Below are 21100 nucleotides of genomic sequence, written 5' to 3'. Positions count from 1 at the left end.
GCAGCAGAGGAAAATTTATATCTCCAAGTGTTTACATCAATAAAATATAGTTTATATTAAAAATTAGCACGTATATATATGTAGGCATATATAACTAGTAGTAGTAGTCTCTCGGTAACCGAGGATGACGTCCGTCTTTCTGCGCTTTCATCTGTGATGTAGATGAGTGTGCACAAAAAACACTTGTGCATGAAGGAGATTTAAGTAGAAAAGTCTATGCACAGAGACAGTCCCACTCTGAGCTTTGGAAGCCTGAGTCCATTGGCATGAAAAATTGTTACACCTGGAGACTTCCTCAGTTGCATTGGATGGCCATGTTGTCTTTTGTGCTCCAACACGCACTAAGCACTCCACAGTGCTTTGCTGCATCACCCTCTCAGCCGTTGAACCTTCTTATTGGTTTCTTCAGTCTGTTTGGCCGAAGCAGTCTTCACATGCTGGGTGAGCAAAGCCTTAGTTCAACAGGAGTCTACAACCCTATGGCTACCCTCACAAGGTTTAACAGACCTGTCAAAGCCGTTGCCTGGGGTGTGGCCACTGCCACATGCTAGCAGCTACTAGGAGCCACAAGTGAGAGCTGGATGTCAGGTGAGGGTCAGAGGTTGGAGAGCTGCCCTAGGAGGGCTCAACAAGCCCTCCATATCAGAGATACTCCTCCTCCCTGAGCACCCCATACACCCCCATATATAACTATATAAAATGTAAATATACATACATGTATATATACTGAATTAATTTCTTCCTCTGGACCTGGATTCCCCATACACATTTTAAACTCAACATATCCAAAACAGAACTCATTAACTTTCTCTTAAATCCTTCCCACCTATAAACTTCCCTGTTACTGTCAAGTGAATCACCCTACTCCCAGTGTTCCATTCTTGCAGCTTGTTTGTCATACTTGACTCTTTTTTTTTTTTTTAAATATATTTTATTTGGTCATTTCCAAGCATTATTCGTTAAAGACATAGATCATTTTCTTTTCCTCCCCCCCCCAACCCCCCATAGCCGACGCGTAAGTCCACTGGGCATTAGATGTTTTCTTGATTTGAACCCATTGCTTTGTTGATAGTATTTGCATTAGAGTGTTCATTTAGAGTCTATCCTCTGTCATGTCCCCTCAATCTTTGTATTCAGGCAGTTGCTTTTTCTCGGTGTTTCCACTCCCATAGTTTATCCTTTGCTTATGAATGGTGTTTTTTTCTCCTGGGTCCCTGCAAGTTGTTCAGGGACATTACACCACCACTAATGGAGAAGTCCATTACGTTCGATGATACCACAGTGTGTTTGTCTCTGTGTACAATGTTCTCCTGGTTCTGCTCCTCTCGCTCTGCATCACTTCCTGGAGGTTGTTCCAGTCTCCATGGAACTTCTCCACTTTATTATTCCTTTTAGCGCAATAGTACTCCATCACCAACATATACCACAGTTTGTTCAGCCATTCCCCAATTGATGGGCATCCCCTCATTTTCCAGTTTTGGGCCACCACAAAGAGCGCAGCTATGAATATTTTTGTACAAGTCTTTGTGTCCATTATCTCTTTGGGGTACAGACCCAGCAGTGCTATGGCTGGGTCAAAGGGTAGATATTCTTTTGTCGCCCTTTGGGCATAGTTCCAAATTGCCCTCCAGAATGGTTGGATCAGTTCACAGCTCCACCAGCAATGAATTAATGTCCCTACTTTGCCACATCCCCTCCAGCATTCATTACTTTCCTTTGCTGTTATGTTAGCCAATCTGCTAGGTGTGAGGTGATACCTCAGAGTTGTTTTGATTTGCATCTCTCTGATTATAAGAGATGTAGAACACTTCTTCATGTGCTTGTTAATAGTTTTGATTTCTTTATCTGAGAACTGCCTATCCATTTCCCTTGCCCATTTATCAATTGGAGAATGGCTTGATTTTTTGTACAATTGATTTAGCTCATTATAAATATGAGTAATTAAACCTTTGTCAGAGGTTTCTATGAAGATTTTTTCCCAATTTGTTGTTTCCCTTCTGATTTTAGTTATATTGGTTTTGTTTGTACAAAAGCTTTTTAGTTTGATGTAGTCAAAATTATTTATTTTACATTTTGTGATTCTTTCTATATCTTGCTTGGTTTTAAAGCCTTTCCCCTCCCAAAGGTCTGACATGTATACTATTCTGTGTTTACCCAATTTACTTATGGTTTCCTTCTTTATGTTTAAGTCACTCACCCATTTTGAATTTATCTTGGTGTAGGGTGTGAGGTGTTGATCTATTCCTAGTCTCTCCCACACTGTCTTCCAATTTTCCCAGCAGTTTTTATGAAATAGTGGATTTTTGTCCCAAAAGCTGGGATCTTTGGGTTTATCGTATACTGTCTTGCTGAGGTCGCTTTCCCCCAGTCTATTCCACTGATCTTCCTTTCTATTTCTTAGCCAGTACCAAATTGTTTTGATGACTGCTGCTTTGTAATATAGTTTTAGGTCAGGGACTGCAAGGCCCCCATCATATGTGTTTTTTTTCATTATTTCCCTGGATATCCTTGATCTTTTGTTCTTCCAAATGAACTTTGTTATGGTTTTTTCTAAATCAGTGAAGAAGTATTTTGGTAGTTCAATGGGTATGGCACTAAATAGATAAATAAGTTTGGGTAGGATGGTCATTTTTATTATATTGGCTCGTCCTATCCATGAGCAGTTAATGTTTTTCCATTTGTTCAAGTCTAGTTTTAGTTGTGTGGCGAGTGTTTTGTAGTTGTGTTCATATAGTTCCTGTGTTTGTCTTGGGAGGTAGATTCCTAGGTATTTTATTTTGTCTAAGGTGATTTTGAATGGGATTTCTCTTTCTAGTTCTTGCTGCTGAGCTGTGTTGGAGATATATAGAAAAGCTGATGATTTATGTGGGTTTATTTTGTATCCTGCAACTTTGCTAAAGTTGTTGATTATTTCAATTAGCTTTTTGGTTGAATCTCTAGGATTCTTTAAGTAGACCATCATGTCATCCGCAAAGAGTGATAACTTGGTCTCCTCCTTGCCTATTTTGATGCCTTCAATTCCTTTATCTTCTCTAATTGCTACTGCTAGTGTTTCTAGTACAATGTCAAATAATAGAGGTGATAATGGGCATCCTTGTTTCACTCCTGATCTTATTGGGAATGCATCTAGTTTATCCCCATTGCAGATGATATTAGCTGTTGGTTTTAGATATATACTGTTTATTATTTTTAGGAATGACCCTTCTATTCCTATGCTTTCTAGTGTTTTTAATAGGAATGGGTGTTGTATTTTATCAAAGGCTTTTTCTGCATCTATTGAAATAATCATGTGATTCTTGCTAGTTTGCTTGTTGATGTGGTCAATTATGTGGATGGTTTTCCTAATGTTGAACCAGCCCTGCATCCCTGGTATGAATCCTACTTGATCATGGTGAATGATCCTTCTGATCACTTGCTGGAGTCTTTTTGCTAGTATCCTATTTAAGATTTTTGCATCTATATTCATTAGGGAGATTGGCCTATAGTTTTCTTTCTCTGTTTTTGACCTGCCTGGTTTTGGAATCAGTACCATGTTTGTGTCGTAAAAGGAGTTTGGTAGAACTCCCTCTTTGCTTATTATGTCAAATAGTTTGTATAGTATTGGGATTAACTGTTCCCTGAATGTTTGATAGAATTCACAGGTGAATCCATCAGGCCCTGGGGACTTTTTCTTTGGAAGTTCTTTGATGACTTGTTGGATTTCAATTTCTGATATGGGATTATTTAGGAATTCTATTTCCTCTTCTGTTAGTCTAGGCAGTTTGTATTTTTGTATATATTCATCCATTTCTCCTAAATTAGTGTATTTATTGCCATATAATTGGGCAAAGTAATTTCTAATGATTGCCTTAATTTCCTCCTCATTGGAGGTGCTGTCCCCCTTTTCATCTTTAATGCTGTGAATTTGCTTTTCTTCCTTCCTTTTTTTAACTAGATTGACCAGTACCTTGTCTATTTTGTTTGTTTTTTCAAAGTACCAGCTTCTTGTCTCATTTATTAAATCAATAGTTCTATCACTTTCGATTTTATTAATTTCTCCCTTAATTTTTAGGATTTCTAATTTGGTTTTCTGCTGGGGGTTTTTAATTTGATCGCTTTCGAGTTTTTTCAATTGCATTTCCAATTGATTGATCTCTGCTCTCCCTTGTGTGTTAATATGAGCATTCAGGGATATGAATTTACCTCTGATTACCGCTTTGGCTGCATCCCAAAAGGTTTGGAAGGATGTTTCGCCATTGTCATTTTCCTCGATGAAATTATTAATTGTTTCTATGATTTCTTCTTTAACTAAACGGTTTTGGAGTATCATATTGTTTAATTTCCAATTGGTTTTAGATTTGGTTTTCCATGTACCATTACTAATCATTATTTTTATTGCCTTGTGATCTGAGAAGGCTGCATTCATTATTTCTGCTTTTCTGCATTTGTGTGCTATGTTTCTGTGACCTAATGTATGGTCAATTTTTGTGAATGTGCCATGTGGTGCTGAGAAGAAGGTGTATTCCTTTTTATCCCTATTTATTTTTCTCCATATGTCTATTAATTCTAATTTTTCTAAGATTTCATTCACTTCTTTTACCTCTTTCTTATTTATTTTTTGATTTGATTTATCTAAATTTGATAATGGTTGGTTTAAGTCTCCCACTAGTATGGTTTTATTGTCTATTTCTTCCTTCAATTCTCCTAGTTTCTCCATTAGAAATTTGGGTGCTATATTATTTGGTGCATACATATTGATTAATGATATTTCCTCATTGTCTATAGTCCCTTTTAACAAAATATAATTACCTTCCCTATCCCTTTTGATCAGGTCTATTTTTGCATTGGCTTTATCAGATATCATGATTACCACTCCTGCCTTCTTTCTATCAGTTGAAGCCCAGAAGGTCTTACTCCATCCTTTAATTCTGACCTTGTGGGTGTCAACCCGCCTCATGTGTGTTTCTTGAAGACAACATATGGTAGGGTTTTGGATTCTAATCCATTCTGCTATTCGTCTACGTTTTATGGGTGAGTTCATCCCATTCACGTTCAAAGTTATGATTGTCATTTGTGGACTCCCTGGCATTTTGATTGCCTTCCCTAATTCTAACCTTTTCTTCTTCGGCTCTACCTTTTAGTCCAGTGATTTACTTTGAAACAGTCCCCCTTGTCCCCTCCCTTGATGTTTCCCTTTTTAGTCCCTCCCTTTTTGTTCCCTCCCCCTCCCCCCTCTCTTACCCTCCCTTTTTGTTCTCCCTCTCCCCCTCCCCCCCTTGGTTTTCCCTTCTCCTTACCCTTGTTGGGTAAGATAGAATTCAAGATCCCAATGGATCTGGAGGTTTTTCCCTCTCAGAGCTGATTTCCCTGAGATTGAGGTTTAAGTAACCCCCCCCCCTCTCTTCCTCTCCTTCTTATAGGAGTTTTCTTCCCCTCCCCTTCCCATGTGAATCTTTGTGTGAGAATGATTATTCTATTTGGTCTTTCTTTACCCCCTATTTATACATTACATTTTCCCCACATGTTAGTATATATAGGTTGATATAAATGTAGTCCTTATAGAAGAGAGTTTGAGTAAAAGAAGAAGATAACATTTTCCCCTTTCCTTAATATTTACCTTTTCAGGTATTCCTTGCTCTTTGATTTTCGGTATCAAACTTTCCACAGAGCTCTGGTCTTTTCTTTGCAAAAAGTTGGAAGTCTTCTATTTTGTTGAATGCCCATACTTTCCCTTGGAAGTATATAGTCAGTTTTGCTGGGTAGCTGATTCTTGGTTGGAGACCCAGCTCTCTTGCCTTTCTGAAGATCATGTTCCATGCCTTACGATCATTCAGAGTAGAACTTGCAAGGTCTTGGGTGACCCTGATTGGCATTCCTTTATATCTAAATTGTCTTTTTCTGGCTTCCTGTAGGATTTTTTCTTTTGTTTGATAGCTTTGGAATTTGGCAATTACATTCCTGGGAGTTGTCTTTTGGGGGTTTAGTGTAGAAGGTGTTCTGTGAGCTCTGTCAGTGGATGTATTGCCCCCTTGTTCTAGAATCTCTGGGCAATTTTCTTTGATTATATCTTGTATCACCACGTCCAGTTTGGTGTTTATTTCTGGCTTATCTGGGAGTCCAATTATTCTTAAATTATCCCTTCTCCCCCTATTTTCCAGATCTATCACCTTGTCGGTGAGATATTTTATGTTCTCTTCTAATTTCTTGGTATTTTGGCTTTGCTTTATTGATTCTTGCTCTTTTACACGATCGTTGTCTTCCAGCTGCCTGATTCTGGCCTTTAAAGCCTGGTTTTCTTTTACAGTTTGGTCAAACTGGTTTTGTAGATGCGTGAATTTCTTTTGCATTATTTCCAACTTTTCCTCCCAGAAGGCTTCCATCTTTTTGGTCATTTCTGATTCAAATTCTTCATAGGTTTGTGGAGAGTTTCCATTTCCTTTGGAAGGTTTTGGAGCATTTTCTTTTATATTATCTTCTGTCTGCTCTGTATTTTGTATTTTGGCTCCATAGAATGTGTCCAAAGTCGCCCCTTTCTTCTTATTTTTCTTGGTATTTTGGGGCTTCTGTGGTTCTGTGGAGTTTGTCATCTCTGAATGTGGAGGATTAGTTTTTCTTGTCTCTTTCTGGTGTTCAGCGGCAGTCCTGGGCAGATAGTTCTATGGGCTTTCCCTGGGTTAAACTGAATATGCCTCACTGGAACTGGAATGGAAGGGTCGGACCACGAGGCCACACTCTCCCCCCCGGCTCGCTTTCCGGAAGTTGCCTTCAGAATCGCTGGCCGTGAGGCTGTTTCGTCGGCCTGCGGGGGGATGGGCTGCCGCTTCCCCAAGCTCCGAGAGCACAGACTTTCACTGAGACTTGGATAGCAGGATCCAGCCCGTGAGGCTGTCTTGCCCGCCCTGAGGGTTGCTGTTGTTTTGACCAGCTCTCTGCAGCGGAAGCCCCAGGCAGTAACTTTCACCGGGACTGTAGAAGGCCCTGAGGGTTGTTGTTTCCGAGGACCCTGCTCTCTGAGCCGGCCGGGCTGCGGCTTCTGGGAGCCTTGGACTCTGCGCTCCTACCCCTGAGGTCCGAGTGATCTCGGGTTCTGGCTTTTAAGGGGAGCCGTACCTTTTGAACCGGGTCCAGGTCCAGGAGGAGGGTTCCCAGGGTCTGTGCTGTTGATCGTTTTGAATTTCGGCGCCTTAGGAGCTTATCGTTTGAGATTGGTCGGGAAGGGTTTTCCGGAGATCTGAGCTTTAGCTTTCTCTAAGCCGCCATCTTAACCGGAAGTCTCGTCATACTTGACTCTTAATTCTCTCTTTTCCACATTCATTCTGTTCCCAAGGTTGATAAATTCACCTTTGCTACATCTTTCTCATACACTCTCTATTGTCTTCTGATGCTGCCACTCCAAAGGTAGAAGTCTTCATCACCTCAAGTCTGTATTTTGTAATAGTCTGACAATAATTATTCCTGTCACAAGTCTGTTCCCACTCAGATCTGTCATCCATTCAGCCTCTAAAGTTTTTTTTTTCCTTTAGTACAGATATGACAATGTAACCCCCTACTCCAACTCAATAAACTGAAGTTGCAGAAGTCTCACTGTTACTTTGTACTTGTGGGAGAACTCAATGCAGGCTTCTACTGAAATAGATTCAAGGCTGGACAGTTCAAGAACAGAGATTATTGGATAGCTCTGGAGAAGGAGACTTACGATGGCTAGACATTATGGGTGGAACTTTACTGTTTGTCAGCCTTGGATGCAGAACCTTGCTGCTGACTGGCCCCAGGTGATGAACCCTACAGGTGGTGAACCTTACAGGAGGCTTACATCCGGTTAAGGCCTCACTGATGAGTGGGCAGGTCCTTGCTTAGCACACTGGGGTACAGATTGTACTTACTGCTTGTCTAGACTCCACTCCTCTCCCATGCCAGTAGAACAAATCTGTTGTGCTAATCTCACAGGCTCCTCTGGTCTGATAAGCTCAAAATTTGGTGTGAGGCTTTTGTTTAGTGTTGTTTGGAGGGAAATTTAGGAGGGTGACTTCCTTACTCTGTCATCTTGATATCAGATATGACAAGATCATATAATTTAAAAAACTTCTGTTTCTTTGTAATTCTTTCTGGCATTTCTTCTGTTTGCATTTTTTAAGAACTTAATTGGACTTTTTCTTTATTAATTTTCTTCTCTCCTTTCTTAGTGTTGTTTACATTTGAAGTAAAGAGATTTGAAACAAAACTTATGTTAATGATAATTTTCATTTAAAAATATTTCTAGTGCCTACTATATAACATTTAGTCTATATTTTTTAACAGGACGTCATAGCACTGTTTCTGATTCAGATCAGATCATGTCACCATGAAAAATCAAAACCTCTTAGTGGCACCAAATGACTCTTTAAGTTAAAGACATACAAAAAGAACATTGGAGTTTGTTCTAAAACTAAAAAATTTCCCTAACACTTAAAACATATTCTTTCACCTCCCCCATCCCACACAAAACTATATACCTATTTACTTTCCCTCCAAAAATGAATATACTCAGGAAAGACAGTTAAAGAAATAACACAGGAAACACAGTATTTGCTTGAGTTATGCCATAATTTTGTCCAATCTTCTAGCTCTATGCCTCATCTGATATTTTTCTTATTTGTGTTTTAATTAAGTGGGGATTATCACATAATTTCAGAGCTGAAAGGAATCTTATATGTAATTTGTTTAATTCATACTGAAGAAGAATATTCTCTACAATGTCTCATTAAGAACTTATCTTTCTTGCCCTTAAGACCTCTGAGGATAGAAATCCTATAGTTCATCCCACCTTTGAATTGCTCTATTTGTTAAGGCTATCCTTCTATCCATCATGTTGAAATTTGGTCTAGCGATTTGTTTCTACAGGATTATTTATATTAAAGCCAAAATCTATAACAGCTCAAGATTGAATATCTTAAAAGTATCTGTAGTTTGCAAAGTTTTATCATGCATAGTGATACAGATTTTTTATGTGGTAATGGACTTTAGAGATGGTCACTATTAATATCTTCTTTTATAGAGTAAATATGGCTCAGAAAGTTCAAGCAAATTATCCAAAATCACAAACCTAATAAGTAAACAAAAATGATGTGATTTTAGAACCTTAGTCTCTATATTCAATTCAATTCAGCAAATAGTTATTAAGGCCCTCTGAGCCAGACATTTATAATGAAGTATGAATTTAGCCATATATAGAGAATGATAATTAACTGATGGGCAGAACTTGATCTCTATTGTGATTCATACAATGTCAAGAGATTCAGAGGAAAAGCCTAAGCACTTTGGGGAGGGGCAGATGCTCACATGGTTTATGGGAGGAAATGAATGAATCATACTGGATGAGAAGATATGAATGAAGTAAGATCTGACCTCTTAGAGGGGCATTAATATTAGTTTATCTCATTGATAGCTGAGGTAGGGTCACAATGGCTGTGTGATATACTATACTGACCAAAAATGTAACCACAGCTTTATCCTTCAACCTATTTACACAGTATCTATTGTTTATCTACTTAATTTTAATGCATTTAAGGGGCATGTTCTGATATTTTTTCATAAAATAATGTGGTGAAATATCTTTTAGTAAGCCATCATTCATCTCTCAGTATCAAATTCCATGATTTTATAGATTTAAATAAATATCAGTGTTACTAACATAAAAATTTTTTATTGATTAAAAATACAAAGAAATATTTATATATTTAAATGGCATAATGTTATTTGAGAAAGGTCATAGCTAGTATCACCTCCTACAATCAATTTCAACTGCTGGCTTCTCTGTTCTGATGACAAAGTCCTTCCCATTCATCTCTTAGGAAGATAATCAAAGTCTTTTAAGAATGAATTTTTTTCCAAATTATACATACATATAATTTTATTAATCATTTCCAAAATGTTGTGATCTACTTTCTCTCCCTCTGTCCCAACCCCTTCTTCCTGAGGAGTTTTTATGTCATCTTATGAAAAAAGACACATATCTCTTATATTAGAGAAAAATTCATGGGGATAATAAAATGAAGAATGGTGCGCTTCAATCTGTATTCAAACTCCTTTATTTCTGGTTTTGTCATAAAGTCTTCCTTTTCACATAGATCTTATGGATAAATTATTTTTTACTCCCCAAAACTGTTTATGGCTTTACTGTTTATTTCTAAATCACATATCCATTTTGATGTTATCTTGGTATATGACTTGACCTATTGGTCTATGTCCAGTTTCTGCCTTATTGTTTTCAAGTTTTCCCAGCAGATTTTCCCAATTAGTGAGTTCTTCTAAAAGCTTGGATGTTGAAGAAAAATGGTCTTTAGGTAAAACCTCTCTTCTACAGAATAAATGCTAAAATATGTTCTCTCAGTAAATGGCTTTAACAACTCTTTCTCCTTCATACTTAACTCACTAATTTTCTCAGTAAATACATTCTTAGTCCTTTCTCTCAGTGTATTGAATAATCTCTTGCCAGCCATTGCAGATACATACTCTCTTGAAAACAGTTAAAACATTCTTTATGCAGAAATGATAACTACAAGTATTTATTAAGGACTTATTACATGCAGGCACTGTGTTAATTTCTGAGAAAACAAATTCAAGCAGAAACGATGGTTTCTTTCTTCAAGGATCTGACATTCTAATATGGGAAAATAACTCATAAAAGGAATTTGACAAATTGGGATAGGAAAGAAGATATTAATATGCCTGGCATGTAAAGAAAATGTGGGGAGTCAGAAGAGTAGGAAGAAGAATGGAGTTGTAGCTAGCCTTTGTATCCTCCTTAAAATGGAGATTCTTGGAGGAACCAGATAATCAGATTAACAGGCTCCAGGAAAGAAAGCTTCTATGGTGGTGGTGGGAGATAGCAAAGTTTCAGTTGCAAGTACATTGTAGTGATCTCTGAGAAAGAAAGCCAAAAATGCTGAAGCAAAAAATCAAACAAACATTCTTGCTATCTAGGAGATTATATTCTGGAAAATTTAACATGTGCACAGAGAAGTAGAATGTAAGGTAATGTGTTATGACAAGAATCCTATAGACTGAGGAAGAGTCTGGAAATCTTTCCTGAGAATGTAGAACCTGAGGTAAACCTTGAAGGAAGCAGATAAGGTAGAAATTGGGAAGGGATTTATTCCAGGTACATTATATAGCTTTAATTCATGAAATTGAAAGATACAGAGTTTAGCTAGAATTGAGAGTGTTAAATGATACAAAATGATTTAAAATATATACAACAGATTTTACAACATTTTGAACACTCTAAGAGAAGGTGAATACTACCTCTACAAGAGTCCAGAGGAACATAACAGAAGATAGATAGGTGTTAAAGTAAAGGGATTCTGAAATATAGAGTAGGCACTATGAAGGAACCTGAAAATATAACCTTGATTTTCTCAGTAAAGTAGAAAGGTATTTTGAACTTGTTAGTCCACTGACTAATAGGAAGAAAGGTGAATTTACTATTCCTAGGAAATAGAATTATTTGCATATTTCATTGTCTTGAAGAAATGGAATGAAAGAGTAAATTGCTGTGGTTGAAGTGAAGGCTGTAAGATTCAGACAATGATGATAGCCATAAACAAATAATCAGAACCTCAGGGTTTGGTACACAGTACCTATCTTGACCATCCTCTATACTTAAACCAGAATGTTTCTTATATTATCATCAATGTTTACTCAAGATTCTATATTGCCTAAAGAGCTATAGTGAAAAGGAAGTATAATTACGTTTTGGAATCAGACTGTTGCACTTTGGAATAACTTTATTAGCAGAATTGTTTTTTTCCCTAAATAAAATCTATGTTATACATTTCCCCCTATAACTTCCATTCTTCACTCTGCTTAATTCTGTCCTCCATCAAGCAGAAAACCTTTAATGCCTCTTGGACATTCATTAGGATCATAGAACCAGAGATTTAGAACTAGAAGGGATCTTAGAGGTTAGCTAATTTGATGGCTCCTTAAACATTTGAAGACTTAAGTTCTTCATTTCCTATTAATTCTTCTCTCTCACAGACAAAATATCTTCAGTTCCTTCAAATGATCCTCATTAGACATTGATTTAAAGCCAATCATAATTCTGATGGATTTTTTCTGGTCAACTTTCCAGTTTATCAAGGCAGATATATATTTCCTATTTTATGAGTTACCCCATATACACTCAGTTTTTCTGAGTTTCTGTTCTTATACATCTATGTTTATAATTGTAAAAAATGCTTCTCAATCATATATGGATACACACACAGAGATCTCCAAATATTTGAAGACTTCAAACTTATATGACTAAAGAGACCTCCTTCAAATGAGTTCTATAATTATAATTCCCTCCTTTATTGGATCAACAATTCTCCCATACACTAATTGTAATCATGCAGTAAAGATTTTATTTAGACCCTCTTCAATCTCTGTGCATCTCTCTGTCTCTCTGTGTGTGTCTGTGTGTGTGTGTCTCTTTCCCTCTCTCTCTTCCTTTTCTTGAAGAAGTCATCAGTTCCCATTGGTTCATCATTTCTTTGAAGATAGCTAACTCTCTAATATATGTATCAAGTATATATACTAATATAGTATAAGTACAAAATATGGTAAATATTATTTTATGCTATAAATATATTACATAATTATTAAATAATATATTTATTAATATAATATACATGACCATATATGTGTGTGTGCATATGCCATATATACCTGCCAAGACTTAAAGTACACAATAATATCATTTTATACACAGAAAAGGCACCATGTTATCATTAATGGAGATCTGGCCTTAGAGATCTGGCCTGGGTTCACATTCTAACTCTGTTATATACTAATTGCTTGACTCTGGGAAATTCACTTGACCTGTCAGTTCTTCAGACAAATCTGAAAGAATATAATATGTAGAGAAGTTGACAATCTGAGTTGGTAAAGAATGTTCCTTACTGGTAGATCCCCCTATGGATGAAATCACATTTAATTTAATTTACATTTAAAAATTAATTTGTATGTGTATCTATATTTACTTTATTACACATGTATGCATATTGTGTAAATATATCTATATATATGAAGTATATAACATATGTACATGAGTGTATATATGTATAAACACCATCATACATGTGCTTATACACAAATATATTTGTACACATGATTATGTAGAATGCCTAGCATAGTGCATATTCCATTGCAAAGGTAATATTTATAAATTTAAGGCATAGTACTATGCTTTGGTTATAGGCATCAGTGCCCAAAAGTTTTTTTTTAATTAAAGTATATTTGTGGAGATGCAAATATAGCATTAAAAATCATAGGCCTTAGTTCCTGCTGAAAGTAGTGTACAGATATCCCTTGCTATATCACCATTCACTTCTCACAGCTTCAGTAAGTCACAGATTTTTTTAAAGAATATATGCAATTCTCTATCTTGGAGATTTTGTTATATCATGGTGATTTTGTGAATGAATACCCTACTGAAAACAATGGAAATGAAGTATAGTCATTACCACTTGTGCAAGTTTGCCAGCATGAGATTATACACAGTACCCTATTGGCTGATTGAATGAAAGGTAACCAACTACAGTGCTATGTTCTGTATCCTGAGTACTGATTGACTGTACTTCTCAGCTTTTCATCTATGGTGGGGTGTGGTCTTTGTAATGTAACTCCCATGATTGGTGAGCAATCACTGTGCTACACTTTTAAAAAATTATTTAAATCAAAATAAAATGATAAGTAGAACTTTTATTAATGAATTTCATAATGATCCTCTTTTATACTGACCCTTAGTCTAGATTCTATCTATTTCTTATATCAAAATTTATACACATGTGTGTATATTAACAAAAACATATATGTGCATATAACTATGTATAACTACTTACACTCGGCATCATCACTTGAATTCTCCACACAGCTGCAGTGCCCTACAGTTCACCTGAAAAATAAAACAAAACACTATTAGTGAGTTCCAAAACAGATTGCAATTGGCAAAGAAACAGTATGTTCAGGAAAAGAAAAAGGGGGAAGATTCATCAAGCAGACCAAGTTAACCTGAACAAATAGATCTGACACAATGTTCTGAAAGTCAAGAAGATTAGAAATTACTCATTCCAAGAAGGGGTGAAGAATTCACAATGATCCCTATTGCAGAACATTGGGGAATTGCAGGAACTTTGTTCTCCTAAATTTCAAATGCCAAAACATTTTACAAAGACTCAATGCTAGGGTAAAATTCTCCAATTATAGACAGTCATTTCAGAGATGAGAATTATCAGTGTGGTTTATGGCCCTTTGTGTAGGCCATGTATAGTTACAGGACTAGCAAAATCACACGCTTGCAAAATGTGATGAAGATATCTTTGTATAACACAATGGCCTCCTATTTGGGAAGAGAGTGAATGGGAAAGAGTAGGAAAACTAACATGGATTACATTAAATGGGGAAGCTCAATCACATGTTTCAAAACTGTGTTTATTTGGAATCATTGTATGGAATCAAAAGGCATACCTCTGCTACCATCATCTGGAAGTATGCCCTTGCTATTTACTGCTGTTTTGTCTTGAATTAGAAATTTTTGAAGTCTCATAATAGCATAAGTTCAAACTTTCAAAAACAATTTCATACTAATTTTTTTTATTTTTCTTATTTTCAAATGCATATGCAACATATGCCATTTTCAACCTAAATTCTACAAAATACTTATTAGACATCTACTATTTAGAAAGCACAAAGTCAGGCACTAGATTTATAAAAATTAAATAAAATCTTATCTTCCTACAAGGAGGCAGCATTCTACTGGGGAGATGTAATATTATTCAGCTTTCATTATATGCCCCTGATGGCAAACTTATGACACATGTGTCAGCACTGACAGATGTGGCCATTTTCAATGTCATGTGGGGAAATATGAAGCTGCATGCTGAGAACGTTTCATCCTTGACTCCTGCATGCCCAGGTGCAGTAGCCAAGGGGAAAACATTTGCTGTAGTATAGTGTAGACACTCTTTTTCAGAGATATGTAGGCCAAAACAACAGAACTCGGGCACAGAGCATCTAATTCGGAGACTTCAATTTAGGCTGTTAGGGGATCTTTGAACTCGCTTCCATCTTGTGGAGCAGGGATCAGCATAATGCTGTGGGGGATGCATCTCTGGGGGCCCTATGATTGCCATTGCCAGAAACCACATAATCACAGCAACCATCATCCAATCTACTGTTCTCAGGTGTCATGGATTTCTAATTGACCATTACTGAGATAAGTGAGGGAGAGGTTGGGAAAGGAGAGGGCCTGTGCTATGGGTACTGTTCCCTGCCATTAGACATAGCAGCAGCCATCTTAAGTTACATAAGGAATGCCATCTTGCAGCATAGTGAAGATTCCGTTTCACCCCTATTACTTTTTTAATTCCTTATTTTTATTAACCCTGCCCTTCCCTAAAATACAGTTACATGTGCCATCTTGTGGGCAGTTAGGCTAGTTAACCCCTAATTGCCTGCAGGGCTAACAGGCTATTTACAATTCCATCTTCTGTCATTGACCCTTTGATGGAGAACCCCCCCAAAAATTAAAAAACAGATTAAGTAAAGGAAGTGATAGTAGCAGTAGCTGACCCTTTCAAGAGACATGAACCAAGATGTGTGGCATTATAGAAAAAAATGGCAGATCATTTTCCATTCTATGTACTGAAATGGTAGTAAGCAGAACATGGAATATAAATAGATATTTTGAAACTAATCATTTACAGCTCGTAAAAAAAGTGAGGATGAAAGGAAACAATACATTTCTAGGCAGCTACACCTTTATAAGAGCCAATCTAATTACATCCTTAAATTTGTAAAAGGCTTTACATATTTTTTTTTTTAGTTTTTTAAAACATTATTTTATTTGGTCATTTTCATACATTGTTCATTGGAAACAGATCATTTTCTTTTCCTTCCCCCTATTCCCCCACAACCCCTTCCCTAGCCGACGGGCGATTCGTCTGGGTATCACATGTGTCCTTACTCTGAACCCATTTCCTTGTTGTTAGTATTTCCACTAGGGTACTCATTTAGCATCTCCCCTCGATCATGTCTCCTCAACCTCTGTAGTCAAGCAATAGCTTTTCCTCTGTGTTTTTACTCCCTCAGTTTGTCCTCTGCTTGAGGATAGTTGTTTTTTTGTTGTTTTTTTTTCTCATAGATCGCTGCAGGTTGTTCAGGGACATTGTAAAGCCATTACTGGAGAAGTCCATTACATTCTCTTGTACCACAATGTGTCAGTCTCTGTGTACAATGTTCTCCTGGTTCTGCTCCTCTCACTCTGCATCACTTCCTGGAGGTTGTTCCAGTCTCCATGGAATTCCTCCAGTTCATTATTCCTTTGAGCACAATAGTATTCCATCACCAACATATACCACAATTTGTTCAGCCATTCTCCAATTGAAGGGCATCCCCTCATTTTCCAATTTTTGGCCACCACAAAGAGCGCAGCTATGAATATTCTTGTACAAGGCTTTTTCCTTATTATCTCTTTGGGGTACAAACCCAGAAGGGCTATGTCTGGATCAAAGGGCAGACAGTCTTTTATCACTATTTGGGCATAGTTGCAAATTGCCCTCCAGAATGGCTGGATCAATTCACAACTCCACCAGCAATGAATTAGTATCCCCACTTTGCCACATCCCCTCCAGCATTCATTACTTTCCATAGCTATCATGTTAGCCAATCTGCTAGGTGTGAGGTGATACCTCAGAGATGTTTTGATTTGCATTTCTCTGATTATAAGAGATGCAGAGCACTTTTTCATGTGCTTATTAATAGTCTTGATTTCTGTAATTGAAAATTGCCTATTCATTTCCCTTGCCCATTTTTCAATTGGAGAATGGCTTGATTTTTTGTACAATTGGTTTAGCTCTTTATAGATTTGAGTAATTAGACATTTGTCAGAGGTTTTTGTTATGAAGATTGTTTCCCATTTTGTTGCTTTCCTTCTAAATTTAGTTACATTGGTTTTGTTTGTACAAAAACTTTTTAATTTGATGTAGTCAATATTATTTATTTTGCATTTTGTGACTCTTTCTAAGTCTTGCTTGGTTTTAAAATCTTTCCCTTCCCAAAGATCTGACATGTATACTATTCTGTGTTCACCTAATTTACTTATAGCTTCCTTCTTTATATTCAAGTCATTCGCCCATTCTGAGTTTATCTTGGTGTAGGGTGTGAGGTGTTGATCCAAACCTAATCTCTCCCACACTGTCTTCCAATTTTCCCAGCAGTTTTTGTCAAATACTGCATTTTTGTCCCAAAAGCTGGGGTCGTTGGGTTTGTCAAAATCTGTCTTACTGAGGTCATTTACCCCAAGTCTATTCCACTGATCCTCCTTTCTGTCTCTTAGCCAGTACCAAATTGTTTTGATGACCATTGCTTTGTAATATAGTTTGAGATCTGGGACTGCAAGGCCACCTTCCTTTGTATTTTTTTTTCATTATTTCCCTGGATATCCTTGATCCCTTATTCTTCCAAATGAACTTTGTTATGGCTTTCTCTAATTCAGTAAAATAGTTTTTTGGTAGTTCAATGGGTATGGCACTAAATAGATATATAAGTTTGGGTAGGATGGTCATTTTTATTATGTTAGCTCTTCCCACCCATGAGCAATCAATGTTTTCCCAATTGTTTAGATCTAGTTTTAATTGTGTGGAGAGTGTTTTGTAGTTGTATTCATATAGTTCCTGTGTTTGTCTCAGCAGATAGATTCCTAATTATTTTATAATGTCTCCTGTGACTTTAAATGGAATTTCTCTTTCTAATTTTTGCTGCTGAACTGGGTTGGAGATATATAGAAATGCTGATGACTTATGTGGGTTTATTTTGTATCCTGCAACTTTGCTAAAGTTGTTGATTATTTCGATTAGCTTTTTGGTTGATTCTCTAGGATTCTTTAAGTAAATCATCATATCATCCGCAAAGAGTGACAACTTGGTCTCCTCATTGCCAATTTTAATGCCTTCAATTTCTTTTTCTTCTCTAATTGCTACTGCTAGTGTTTCTAGTACAATGTCAAATAATAGGGGTGATAATGGGAATCCTTGTTTCACTTCTGATCTTAATGGGAATGCATCTAGTTTATCCCCATTGCAGATGATATTAGTTGATGGTTTTAGATATATACTGTTTATTATTTTTAGGAACGACCCTTCTCTTCCTATGCTTTCTCGTGTTTTTAGTAAGAATGGGTGTTGTATTTTATCAAAGGCTTTTTCTGCATCTATTGAGATAATCATGTGGTTCTTGTTGGTTTGCTTGTTGATGTGGTCAATTATGTGGATAGTTTTCCTAATATGGAACCATCCTTGCATTCCTGGTATGAATCCTACCTGATCGTAGGGGATAACCCTTGTGATGACTTGCTGGAGTCTTTTTGCTAGTATCCTATTTAAGATTTTTGCATGTATATTCATTAGGTATATTGGTCTATAGTTTTTTTTTTCTCTGTTTTTAACCTGCCTGACTTTGGGATCAGTACCATGTTTGTGTCGTAAAAAGAATTTGGTAGAACCCGTTCTTGGCTTATTTTGTCAACTAGTTTTTATAATATCGGGGTTAGCTGTTCTTTGAATGTTTGATAGAATTCATTTGTGAATCTGTCTGGACCTGGGGATATTTTCTTAGGGAGTTCTTTGATGGCTTGTTCAATTTCTTTTTCTGATATGGGGTTGTTTAGGTAATTTATTCTCCTTTTAGTCCAGGCAAATTAAATTTTTATAAGTATTCATCCATATAACTTAGATTGCCATATTTTTGCCATATAATTGGGCATAGTAGTTTTTAATTATTGTCTTGATTTCCTCTTCTTTAGTGGTGAGGTCTCCCTTTTCATCTTGGAAAGTGTCAATTTGGTTTTTTTCTTTCCTTTTTTAAATTAGACTGACTAGTACTTTGTCAATTTTATTTTTTTCAAAGTACCATTTTCTAGTCTTATTTATTAAATCAATAGTTCTTTGACTTTCAATTTTATTAATTTCTCCTTTGATTTTTAGGATCTCTAATTTAGTCTTCATCTGAGGTTTTTTAATTCGTTCACTTTCTAGTTTTTTAATTTGCATGCCCAATTCATTGAACTCTGTCCTTCTTAATTTGTTTATATATGAACTCAAGGATATAAATTTCCCCATAAGTACTGCTTTGGCTGCATCCCATAAGTTTTGAAAGGATGTCTCACCATAGTTATTTTCTTCAATGAAGTTATTAATTGTTTCTACAATTTGTTCTTTAACTCATTAGTTTTGGAGAATCATATTGTTTAACTTCCAATTAATTTTTGATTTATCTATCCATGTACCCTTACTCATTATTATTTTTATTGCATTGTGGTCTGAGAAGGTTGCATTATTATTTCTTCCCTTTTGCACTTGTTTGCAAAGATTTTGTGCCCTAGTACATGGTCAATTTTTGTGAATGTACCATGTGCTGCTGAAAAGAAGGTGTATTCCTTTTTGTCCCTATTTATTTTTCTCCATATGTCTACTAACTCTAATTTTTCTAAGATTTCATTTGCTTCTCTCACCTCTTTCTTATTTATTGGCTTTACAATTTTAACATCTGAAAGTTTGAGTATTGCTCATTCCATAGCTCAGAATGGAAAAGCATTCAGTGAGAGAGAATTTATTAAAGAAAATCTCCTAAGATGTTCACCAGTTCTATTTCATGATATGCAGTATAAAGATGCAATTATTAAGAGAATATCTGAGTTACCACTCAGTAGAAATATTTTAAAAGTCTGAATAATTATACTGAACACAAACATAAATCATCAATTAAAAAGAGACATAAGTAATTGTAAATATTTTTGATCTCACTTTATGATACTACTGATGTCACAAGGGGTAAAAATTAGGGTTGTCGACTGAATATATTATACTAGTGGTCGCTAGGGATTAAAATTCAATCTCAATAAAATATTCGTCAGTTTAGGATTTTTATGGTGGTTTAATTACAATAGAAGGAAGAAATTAAGAAGAAGAGAGAGAAAAAAGGGAATTGGACTGCTCTGGCAAGCCAGATAGGAGTTGGAGGTCAAGGAAAGGAGGAAAGGAGGAATCAGTCACCTCACCAAGGTTGCTCAGGGAAGACGCCTCATCTAACCCCCTCTACAGAGCTTCTCCCAATCACCTCACTAGCAAGCTGCAAATGCCAAAACCCGCCAAGATGCCAAGGATGCCGCCATGAGCTCCCAACATGGAAAAAGCCTAATGTCTCCTCAAGAGAGAGTGAGAGTGAAAGAGCGAGGAAGTGATCCAAAATATATAGACAGTTATTTACATCACTTCCTGCATCTCACATATACCAATAGTAGCTTAAGCTTGACTTAAGACATCCCAGGGGGTTTGTCAGTTGTTTCTTATTTGTCACTTGCTAGCACATGTCGGTCATAGGTCATCCTCCTCAACACTTAATCCTTAAGTGGGGGTGTATACATTCCTGGTTGCTAGAAGTTCTAAAGACTAAGCAGGGTGGAGTAAATCTAAAATTCACAAAATAAATCACAGTACTATGGCAGAGTACTGTGTGTGATGCCTACATACGTGAGTTTAAACACATAGTGTTTCTCATCATCATTATTTGACCAGATTGCCACACCTAGACAGAGATAACCTTGTACCCTCAGACATACCACTGGATGGATCTCAGTAGTTATACAAACATTCCTTGACCTAAGCAGTGATATCTCTAAAGCTGTGTCACTGACAACAGATGGAGCACCAAACATGGTGGGGAAAAAGTCAGATTCCTCAATTTGCTTACAGAAGCTATTGGAATTCTGATTTTGCCTTTTCATTATATTATCCCTTAGGAGGTTTCATGTGTCAAGTCAGGATTCACTGACATAAATGACTTAATGTCAGTTGTTACAAAATGAGTTAATTTAATAGCTGCTTGACACCTTCACAAGTGAGAATTTTCTGTACTTTTATGGGAGGTTGATTCCACCTACAGTGGGCTGCTGATGTACAGTAATGTAAGATGGTTGAACTGAAATAAAATTCTTGAGCACTTTGTGGATTGCTTTGAAGAAATTAAGTTATTTCTTCAATATAAGGATCTGGGAAACTTTTCCCAGCTCAATGAGGATGAGTACATCAATACTGTGATGTTT

General features: G+C 36.5%; 1 long non-coding RNA gene across 1 annotated transcript in view; it reads right to left on the bottom strand.

Annotated features, from left to right (window-relative positions):
• The window catches only part of LOC103106285 (uncharacterized), a 96751-nt gene that overhangs the window by 55136 nt on the left and 20515 nt on the right, over nucleotides 1-21100 (bottom strand). Inside the window, exon 2 of the long non-coding RNA XR_472801.3 lies at nucleotides 13845-13897. This is a non-coding gene — a long non-coding RNA (uncharacterized LOC103106285). The remainder of the gene's footprint in view (nucleotides 1-13844; nucleotides 13898-21100) is intronic.

This window comes from Monodelphis domestica, chromosome 5, assembly GCF_027887165.1.
Source record: "Monodelphis domestica isolate mMonDom1 chromosome 5, mMonDom1.pri, whole genome shotgun sequence".
In the NCBI taxonomy this organism is placed as follows: domain Eukaryota; kingdom Metazoa; phylum Chordata; class Mammalia; order Didelphimorphia; family Didelphidae; genus Monodelphis; species Monodelphis domestica.
The sequence above is the reverse complement of the archived record's forward strand: the minus strand, read 5'-3'. Positions and strand labels throughout refer to the sequence as shown.